This window comes from Garra rufa, chromosome 17, assembly GCF_049309525.1.
Source record: "Garra rufa chromosome 17, GarRuf1.0, whole genome shotgun sequence".
In the NCBI taxonomy this organism is placed as follows: domain Eukaryota; kingdom Metazoa; phylum Chordata; class Actinopteri; order Cypriniformes; family Cyprinidae; genus Garra; species Garra rufa.
In genome coordinates this window covers 494,119-503,952 of record NC_133377.1, presented here as the reverse complement: position 1 = coordinate 503,952, position 9,834 = coordinate 494,119, and the positions used below count along the sequence as shown (strand labels likewise).

The 9,834-nt window shown below is 34.9% G+C and overlaps 2 long non-coding RNA genes across 2 annotated transcripts; both read right to left on the bottom strand.

Annotated features, from left to right (window-relative positions):
- Positions 1-221: 221 nt before the first annotated feature.
- Positions 222-867, bottom strand: LOC141289307 (uncharacterized). Its single transcript, XR_012339904.1, has 2 exons — positions 764-867; positions 222-661 (listed from the first exon to the last, which is right to left on the bottom strand). It is a non-coding gene; the product is annotated as an uncharacterized lncRNA (long non-coding RNA).
- A 4,248-nt stretch (positions 868-5,115) lies between these two features.
- LOC141289535 (uncharacterized) lies at positions 5,116-7,775 on the bottom strand. Its single transcript, XR_012339941.1, has 4 exons — positions 7,690-7,775; positions 7,264-7,353; positions 6,879-6,961; positions 5,116-5,214 (listed from the first exon to the last, which is right to left on the bottom strand). It is a non-coding gene; the product is annotated as an uncharacterized lncRNA (long non-coding RNA).
- Between the last annotated feature and the right edge of the window lie 2,059 nt (positions 7,776-9,834).

The window sequence follows — 9,834 nt, the reverse complement described above, 5'->3', positions numbered from 1 at the left end:
TCAAAGTTTCGAGTACTGACAACTTTAATTATTTCACTTAGTTTAAGGAACTTTAAGTGCTATCAAATTAAATTATATAATTTACTTAACTTAAATTGTAGTAGTAATGTTACTTAAATATTTTGTGGCAACTGATTGCCTTGTTTTTTTTAAGTTTCCTGTATTCAAATATCTACGTTTTACAACTTAACATTACAAATTACAAATCTGAAATCATTAAACAAAGTACAAAAATTTATTATAAAACATGAGACATTAAAACAGTTCTTTGCAATAAAAAGGCACAAATAAAATACATTGAAATATTACCTAAACAGCCATTATGCCGACAAAAACTGTGACAACAGTTCTGTGCAACAATAAAGGCACACCTGGTCAAAGATAATAAATTAAAATATTACCTTAATAAATACAAAACAGGATTAAGCGTTCTTGTTTCTTGTGTTGGCCATCTCTTTTGGATATGTGAAAACCAATGCAAAAATTAAGCCAAACATCAAAAGTAAAGCATCAAAGAGTCTCTGAAGGTTTGTAATGACAACTTCATTCTCAACGATGATCGAAATCTTCTCTGGATTGTACTGAACAGCAATGTCTGGGAGTTCACAGACTCTATCTCAACTAATCAATCAACATCTGGCTCTTCAGAATCATCTTCAATCTGGATGTAAAAAGTATTGAAACACAATTACCAAATGCTATATTACCAGTTAAAAAAATGCTGAAATATAATCCTAAGAAATATGCAGAATAAGTGACTTACCGTGCATGTTTTAAAGAATTTTGAGGTGTCTTCTCTCAGATTCACAGGAAGTGCACAGAGCACTGTTGTTCGCCTTTTGTGTACATCATGTTGATCCTTAAAGTTCACATTGAAAATAATGTTAAAAGTGGAACACACATTTTAGCCAGCACAAAACCAAACAATGCTAACTTGACATGGAATGAATGCCAAAAAGTTGATCAAGGCATAGATAAAACAAGTGATCACGGTAAGAGCCCTGACTCTTAAAGGGATACACCCAAAAACAAAAATTGTGTCATCATTTACTCACCTTTAAGTTGTTCCAAATCTGTATAAATGTCTTTGTTCTGATTAACACAGAGAAAGATATTTGGAAGAACGTTTATAACCAAAAAATTATTGGACCCCATTGACTACCAACATTCTTCCAAATATCTTCCTCTGTGTTCATCCAAACAAAGCAAGTTATACAGATTTGGAACAACGAGCGAGTAATTTATGACATAATTTTCATTTTTCGGTGAACTATCCCTTTAAAAAGGACACAAACACACATCAGAAGTTTTTTTTTATGTATTCTAAACTAACTGTTCTCAAACCTGTCCTGGAGGAACCCCTGCCCTGCAAATTTTGTATGTCTCCCTCATCTACACACATGATTGTTGTAGAGACTGCAAGAACTAAATTGGGTGCGTCTGATTAGGGAGATATACAAAATGTGTAGAGCAGGGGGTCCTCCAGGACAGGTTTGAGAACCACTGTTCTTAATGAAATACCAAAACAATTCTGACAAAGGTTTACTCATCACTTAGTACATGATAAATCCAAGTCAAAGTTAGACTTATATATTTAGATCAAGTGATATTATTCAGTATATACAGTCAAAACAATCTCTGTTGAAGCATTAAACAACAATAATACCAAGATAATACCTTTAAGTCATGAACCCGAAGAAATTCAGCAAGTGCATCAGCAGTTTTTCCAGTCTTCGCTGCTCTCTGTCGATGTAAACTCATCAAGCGAAAACTGTGGGGGTCTAGCTCTGCGTAAAATGTGTTTGTCAGATTCTGGTTGGTAATGCGATGAAATTCAGCGCACACCTGAAACAGAAGACAAGAAAAGCACGTCACAATCCGACTGAAAATATTAAATACCTTTTTTAAACACACAATTAAATTATACCTGTGATTCCAAATGTAGAGCTGGCCAGCGCCCTAGGATCTCTTTCACTGGTGATGGACTGGTAATGATCTCAATAATTCATTCCTTGAATTGTTGATCTCATTCCTCCGTAATGCAAATGTCATCTGCATCTTTCTTGACCAGAAAAAAATAATTTAAATGAAACCTAAACTTTAGATGCAATAAATAAACATTCAGTAGCACATTTTTTTTGTTACAAATTTGTATATTCTGTAATAGAATTATATTTGCAAGAATGTGTGTCTCACCTTAGAAACTGCAATAGGAACAACGTGGACTCAATAGGCCTGTGAAGTTTGAACTACTTTTATGCATCAAAAGGTTGAAGAAATGATACCACAAAGAAAACGAATTTTCATTAAATGATCTGCAGCTGTCTCCACCTATACAAAAATACACACATTTTCAGAAAGGCCAAACTGTAGGACTGCACATGTACTGCATGATTTAATATCATTTTTTTAAACAATCTTTTAAAACAAAAGACAACCTTATTTGCCACTTTCTAAATTGTAAACATTTTAACAGGCAGTGACAATCCTAAAACATATAGAGCTAATTCAAATGAAATAACATTTAACTTTAAATTTTGTGAAAAATCAGTGAGGCAATTTTCATTACCACTTTTTTAATGTTAGTCTTATAAGATTATATTTACAAGAACGTTCTTGTCTCACCTTAGGACCCGGATTTGCTGGAACAACATGGACTCGACAGGCCTATTAGGTTTAGATGACTTTTTTTCACAGAATCGTCGAAGAAAACTACCCGTAACACAAAGAAAACAGATTGAACACGTATTTTCATCAAATAACCTACAGCTTACTTTACGTATAGAAAAATACACAACTTAGGTGGAAAACCTAACGTGGCTGGATGGTATGTAGCCGATACCAACTATAAATAGGCGGCAACATTATTTGAAACAGCTGAATATTTGCATATGTTTGTTGCCATCCAAATTAAAACATACCTATATTTGAAATGCTGTCGAATCCAACTGCCCTGAGAGCGCGAACTTCTGTGCATCTTTTTGAAACACGTCTGAGTGCACGTTTAGCGATGACGTCACTTTTTGGTAAAAACCGCCACTAGAGGGCGTATGTTTGACATAAAATATTTGATTATGGTTGAATCTATTTTTCAAGTTCCCTAAACTCTTAACTTTAGTGTAGTTGTAAAAACTCAAATAAAACATTACTGTTAATTTAAATCTCTGATAGATGTTGAATAAACTGAAAAATAATAGTTAGCTAAACTTTTTGGCACATTTTGAGTACCAGGTACTTTCCATTATAAGTTAGTTATACTGTTTGGGTTTACAGTGTAGAAGCTAAAGTTCGATGACAAACTTTAAATGTTGGCTTGGAGAAGCAAACCGGGCAGCCTTCGGGCAAAAGGGCCAGCCCAGAACACTTAGAGCTCTCTGATTGAATTATTGCTAGTAAAAATGATATCACGAAAAGTAATACTTAGTATATTTTAGGCTAAAACAGCTTGCCATAGAGGATTTATGTGTATTTTAGGTTAAAACGGCTTGCCATACAACAAGTGTGCAGCGGGTGCTTGAAAGCCATGACGCGTTGCTGTGCGGTTGAGCCTAAAAGCAGAAATAAGCAAGCATTTAAGCTGTGTAATATATTACTCTACTATTATTGTGTTAAATCGCTGGAGTGTTTGTATTTAAATACATTTAAAAGACGTGCAAATGCTGTCTTTGATGCAGACGAAGACTGAGCAGTGCATTCAATCCCAGATAGCACACATACGTTGGGCCGACGTCGTCCCGACTTACAAAATTCCATCGGCGCGATGTCGCTCCGAGGTCGTTTGCTAATCGGCAAGACGTCGCCGCGATGTCGGCATTTAATCGCAAATACACTCCGGCCGACATTCGGCCGATGCAGCTTTAAATCCCGGCTGCTCGGCGTGGGCGCGGTTCACCGGCGTTTTGCTCAATTCTATTCTCACGTACCACCCGCGGCAGGAGCCGCTGGTTTATAATAAAACAATACACAGACACCACTCTCAATAACGGTTGCTTGTTTATTAATATTTTCAAGGCAGACATTAAACATACAAATACATTTACATTTATCAGATATATTTGTATCAAAAGTGACATACAAATGAGAATCATTCACTCTTTCAAGGATTAACCACAGCATTTGCAGTAAAACCATAGTAAAAACTAAATCAATATTTTTACTACAATAACCGTTTAACAATGACTGTTGCATTAAAACCACAGTAAGTACAAAACTGCTCTATAATTATATACACATTTCATAATACTTATCATTTCAAAGTAGGTTTACAGAAAATGCATTGTTCCAAGGTTACAATGTAAAAAAAAAAAAAAAAAAAAAAAAAAAATCAGCCAGAGGTGACTGAGACTTACTGGGAAAGATCTTTTAGCAACAAAAAAATGTCCATATGACAGAATCTCAAAGATAAAGGTAATTATCTATTTTCATTGCCACATCAGAATCTAATCTATCTTCATGGCAAAAACCAATGTACAATATTACAAGAGCTACATGAACACAAAATAAAAAAAATGAGCAAACACTACAGCAGTTAAAATGTTTTAAGTTATATGATACAAATTTTAAAATCTTTTATGATAAAACATTACTAAAGTCTCCAGTGAAGTGTTCAGTTAAACACAATCATTTAACATTATTAAAGGGTAAGGTCAACAATTTGCAATCCACTTTGTATGTTACAAAGTTGTTAATGTAAAAGATTTCTCAGAGATCCCCAGTTTATTTATGAGCAAAACTCTGCTGCATGACGGAAAACACAGTATTTTGTCATTTTGTTGATGCAAAAAGTGTTTTTGTCAAAACTCATCATTTCATTAAGAGTCATCCTGCAGAGTGTTGCTTATAAGTAAAAAGGGATTTATAGGAAAGGAAAGGAAAGGAAAGGGGGTGAGTGAGGCCAAGTATGGTGACCCATACAAGGAATTTGTGCTCTGCATTTAACCCATCCAAGTGCACACACACAGTAGTGAACACACACACACACCGTGAACACACACCCGGAGCAGTAGGTAAACAGATTTACAGATATTAGAAACACTGCAATAATACAAAGCGGCTTGAAAATGTATACCCTTAAAGGCAATATAAGGATAATATTTCACAGTTTTGTGTGTCCATGTACAGTTGGCATCATCTGAAAACTTGAGTTTTGCCGTCTTCTGAAGTCTTCACAAGTAAGGCTGGATTCGATCTAGAACTGGCGTAACCTCTGGTAACCTTGGGATGGGCATCCAGAGAAAGAAACAGGAAAGCAAAAGGAGAAAGATTAGTATAGCAGCTGTTCATATTATTTCAGACAAAGGATGAGTTATTTAAATTACATATAACTGTAGTGCAATGTTATGAGATGTGTTATGTGAATGCTTGGCTAAAAATGTGTATTTTTAATTAATTTAAACAAAAAGATTGTACCTGACCCATGGACATTATCAGGAAGACTATTTTAAAGTTAAGGAATAAAATACAAAAAATGTGCTTATATACTTTAGTGGACTTTTGATACATTCTCACTATTATCAATAGTCCAGAGTTTTGTAACCTCATTACAGGCCAAGTACTATAGCTGCTGTTGCCCGTATTTGTGTTTATTGTGATCTGGTTTAATCACAATAAGAATTTTTATAGAACCCTTGGTAAATATATTATTTGCCCTCAGTATTCAGGGAACAGACACGGAATGGACTACATATACCACAGTATAATTTTAAGGGTTAGTTCACCAAAATATGAAAATTCTGTCATTAATTCCTCACTCTCATGTCATTCCAAAACTGTAAGACCTTTGTTCATCTTAAAAACACCAATTAAGATGTTTTGGATGAAATCTGAGAGCTTTCTGACCCTGCATATACAGCAAGGGCCCTACCACGGTCAAGACACAGAAGGGAAGTAAAAGCATTATTAAAATAGTCCATGTGACATCAGCGATTCAACCTTCATTTTATGATGCTACGAGAGTACCAATTTAGTTTATTTTGTGCACAAAATTACTCTTAGAGTTTCATAAAACTACAGTTGAACCACAGATGTCACATGGACAATGTCAACAATGTCTTTACTGCCCTTCTCTGTCTTGACTATGGTGGTACCCTTGCTGTCTATGCAGGGTCAGAAAGCTCTTGGATTTTATCAAAACTATCTTAAATTGTGTTCAGAAGATGAAAGGAGGTCTTACGGGTTTGGAACAACATGAGCATGAGTAATTGATGACAGAATTTTCATTTTTAGGTGAACTAGCCCTGTAAGTGGGAGGTACATCATAACTGTAATGTGCACTACCTTTCAAAAGTTTGTCTTAGAAATAAGATGCTTCTGCTCACCAAGGCTGCATTTATTTGATCAAAAATGAAGTAAAAACAATAATATTGTAAAATATTATTACAAATTAACTGATTTTTGTGAATATATTGTGAACTTAATTTCTTTTTATCAAAGCTGCATTTTCAGCATCTTTACTCCAGTCTTCAGCGTGACATGATCCTTCAGAAATCATGCAATGTCTTATTATCAATTATCAAAAGTTAAAGGAAACTAAATAAATGCTGTAAATGAAAAAAAAAAAAAAAAAAAAAAAAAAAACTTTTTTTATTCATCAAAATATCCTCTTGCTTAAACTCAAACACATGATTAATGATTTCTGAAGGATCATGTGACCCTGAAGACCGGAGTAAAGATACTGAAAATGTAGCTTTGCATCACAGAAATAAATTAGTTCTCTAACTATATTAAAATAGAGAACAATCATTTTAAATTATATTAATTTTACAATATTACTGCTTAACTGTATTATTTATCAAAATACACAAAGCTGTGGTGGGCAGAAGCAACTTTACCATACCAAAACTTACGAAACAGTAGTGTATGTTTGATATTTTACTTACTAGATCATTGGTTTACAACACTTTGGAGAAGAAGGTTCACTCTGAGTCTGCTGATGTGCCACAGGCCATCATCATGGAAGAATCTAGGAACAAAACATTTGTCACAGAGACCACAATATTTAGTATGCAGTTGCTGGTTTATTAGAAGGTTGAACAAGTTAAAGTACAGGTACAATGCAGAAAAAAGAATACATAATATACTACAATTATATAACAATATGTTTTTAGTGTTAAGTAGTTACATTTGGCTGTGAAAAGCTTCTTAAAATTACTATAATAAATATTTAATTTAGCAAAATAATTTAACAGACACATGGTTATATAGGTTAAATATATTGTGTGAAAAATGCATATTAAGTTATTTTTATGAGCTTCTTCGGTTCACCTGTATTTCCTGCTTCTGTCAGCAGCTCTATTCAGACATTTTGAAACCTTGGAGCTTCCCTTCTGTTGTGGGGGCTTTATTTCTGTCCTCCTGAAAGAACAAATTTTGTCAGTATGTGTTTACCTTACAAGATCAAGAAGCATTTTCACTTGTTTTCAGCCATTTAGGTTCAATAAATGAGCCTACTTCCAATAACCCACAGACAATCTGTCAGCAAAAAAAATAAATAAATAAATAAAAATAAAAAAAGTTTCATAAACAAGAGCTCAATCTCTAGAGTTAGCATACCTCATCTGTGAGATGCTAACGAACTTTTTCGAAGACATTAAACCATTTATACGAAGTAAATATTCAACAGAAACGAGTCAATTACAAGTAAGGAACAGTTATATGTAATACTTGTGTGATTTTAAGCACTAAACTTACCTAAAAGCAGCGACGACAACAGCACCGAGAGACTGAGTTTAGTGTCAGGTGACTTGCTGCAGCCCCGTTTCCATGGCAACCTCTCCAGTGTAAACTTAGATATTCAACATATTAAAATACGTCAAAGTCACGCAGTATTTACAAAAGTAAACATCTAGAATTAAATCATTACATTATTAATCTAGTTTCATTTAATCATTATCCAATAATGAATTTAAAACAGACTATTAGTTTAAAAAGGAACCACAACAATAGCTGGCTCACCGTAGAGACGGAGACTTTCTGGCAGCCTGTAACAGAGTGAAAAACACGACGAAAAACGTTAGTTAGGACAAAGTAGTGTAACACTACTGAAATAAAAACTAAAAACAAACTCTGAACTAAGCTTTTTGCTGCTCAGTGTCTAACGTTAGCTCGTCCCCTCAGAGAAACAGCTGGAAACACAGTAAAATAAAATCCGTTAGCGTTAGCTAAACAAGAAACGAGCCAAAGTCTCAAGTAGGGCTCACGCAAAGTCTTTTACCTGTACTACAGTGCACCAAGCGCCTTACTAGTTATAAAGTGTCACAAAATTAACAAAATAATATATTTTTTCCAATTTAACTCAAGTGAAAACTTACCTGAAAGCCACGGATGTCGCCGGGGGAGTCGCCATCTCTCTGGTGGGTTGCTAAGAGACGAGTAACCGTACAAGTTCAAAAACGCGGCATCGGCCTTCTGTCGTGAGCCGACTCAGAGCCGACCTTTGATGAGCTGGCAAAGTAGAGCACTGACCAAATTACACCCGCCTACGCCTGGCCGATCCTTTTTAGATCTTAGAGTTTATGAGGCCGACGTTCTGCTTACGGGCCGACATCGGCCCGACGTATGTGTGCTGTCTGGGAATGTTAGTTAGTTAAGCCTGTGAAAAAAGTCATTTGCACTCAATGTAGGTCTTTAAAATATTCTTCTATATTTATTGTGTGGAATCGCTGGAGTGTTTGTATTAAAATACCTTTAAAAGACGTGCAAATGATGTCTTTGTTAACTGACACATAAATGCAGCCGTGCATCTCCTGTTAGTTAGTTAAGCCTATGAAAAAAGTCATTTGCACCCAATGCAGGTCTTTAAAATATTATTCTATATTTATTGTGTGCAATCGCTGGAGTGTTTGTATTTACATGCCTTTAAAAGACGTGCAGTCATGTATAATTCTCAGACGGACATCTCGGAGCTCATGTCTTAACACACTGCTGAACACATCGCTCTCTGTATGAAAAAAAAAAACTCACAAACAACTGCATTTAGCTGTTGATATTTTCTAATGGGTGGACTGAATTAAATCGCTGCAATATTGTAATTTTAAAGGCGGTCAAATTCGTGCAAATTATGTCGTTCGTCTCCATGTATACTCGTTGAAGGCAACCTGTATGCGGTGAAGGAAATGCTTAGGGGTTTCAATAAATTCGCTCAAACAGCTGAATTCAGGTCTTGATGTGTTCTAATGGGTATTTACAATTAAATGGCTGGAATATTGTAATTTTAAAGGCGTTATTTATATGCATTTTCCACCGAAGTCAAAGTGAAAGTATAGGTCACAGCTCGGTAACATGTTCGTTAGTGAAACCTACTGAATAGCTCATTTGCAGCTAATGTTGTTCTTTAAAATATTCTTCTATATTTATTGTGTTGGATCGCTAGAGTGTTTTTGTTTAAATGCTTTTAAAAGACGTGCACTCATGTATAATCATGTATAATATATTCTCAGTCGGGTAAGTTCCGAGCCTTGAAAGCTCGTCTGTATAACACATTTGCTGAAGACAGTGCTTTAAGTTTGAAATAAAACAGATCACAAAAGGCAGATTTGTTGATGTGTTCTAATGGGTATTTACAAATAAATCGCTGAAATATATTAATTTTAAAGGCGTTCTAATTCGTGCAAATTATGTTGTTTATGAGCACATACAGAGAGAGTACATGCTGACGGCTTGTATAAGCGCTGAAGGGTGCGAGCTTTTCTTTTACAAGAACTACTCACAAACCACTGAATTTAGCTGTTGATATGTTCTAATGGGTATTTAGAGTTAAATCGCTGTAATATTTAAATTTTTAAGGCGGTATTTATTTGTATTTCCACCGTTTTCAGAGTGACTGTAAGTAAGAGG